Source organism: Micropterus dolomieu, linkage group LG03 (assembly GCF_021292245.1).
Source record: "Micropterus dolomieu isolate WLL.071019.BEF.003 ecotype Adirondacks linkage group LG03, ASM2129224v1, whole genome shotgun sequence".
Taxonomy (NCBI): domain Eukaryota; kingdom Metazoa; phylum Chordata; class Actinopteri; order Centrarchiformes; family Centrarchidae; genus Micropterus; species Micropterus dolomieu.
The window spans coordinates 30,679,894-30,680,527 of NC_060152.1; the positions used below are offsets into that span (position 1 = coordinate 30,679,894).

General features: G+C 40.1%; 1 protein-coding gene and 1 long non-coding RNA gene across 3 annotated transcripts in view; both read left to right on the top strand.

The window, feature by feature from the left end:
• Positions 1–634, top strand: part of zdhhc3a (zinc finger DHHC-type palmitoyltransferase 3a) — a 16,373-nt gene that overhangs the window by 11,075 nt on the left and 4,664 nt on the right. The gene's annotated exons all lie outside the window — the stretch shown is intronic.
• The window catches only part of LOC123968242, a 2,389-nt gene that overhangs the window by 497 nt on the left and 1,258 nt on the right, over positions 1–634 (top strand). The gene's annotated exons all lie outside the window — the stretch shown is intronic.

Consider the following 634-nt stretch of genomic DNA (forward strand, 5'->3'; position numbering starts at 1 on the left):
TTGTTTGTGGATATACAGTTTTGCTTGTGCAAGCAATGCGAACAAGGTTCCATTCACCTCCATTGTACATTGGTGAGAACAGATTATTCCAATCCTAGGCAAATTAAAACCAAAACTATCTGCGTGGCTACATAGTGCTAGAGGTAAATGGAAAAATAAGTATTTTTGTAATTTGGGGGAACTGTCCCTTTTTTAAATGTGTCTCTTGTCAGATAGTAATCAGTAGTGTGTTCCAGATATGGACAAAATAAACCTTTTAAATCGGTCCAAACTGGAATGGATTAGATGAACGGTTGGGTTACAGTAGGTTCAGCCTCTGCAGTAACAGATCCATTCTAGGGCGGACCCTTTTAGCTGGTGCCAAATACAGCACATAAAGGAGCAGTTTGCCATCGTTACTGTGGGTTTTTGGTCGATTTTTATAATCATGAAAATGTTTCTGCTTAAAGTGAAGTTCAGGCTTGTCTCACCCGTTCTAACAGTTAGGGATGCACCGAGCCCTTTCTGCCGACATCGATCCCCAATGTAAAACCAGTGCTCATTATTATTTAAAATCTGTTCACCACACTGTGTGGAACTTTTTACAGTGTATCCCTTCTTACAATGCCCAGTATAGATTGAATATACTGACCCC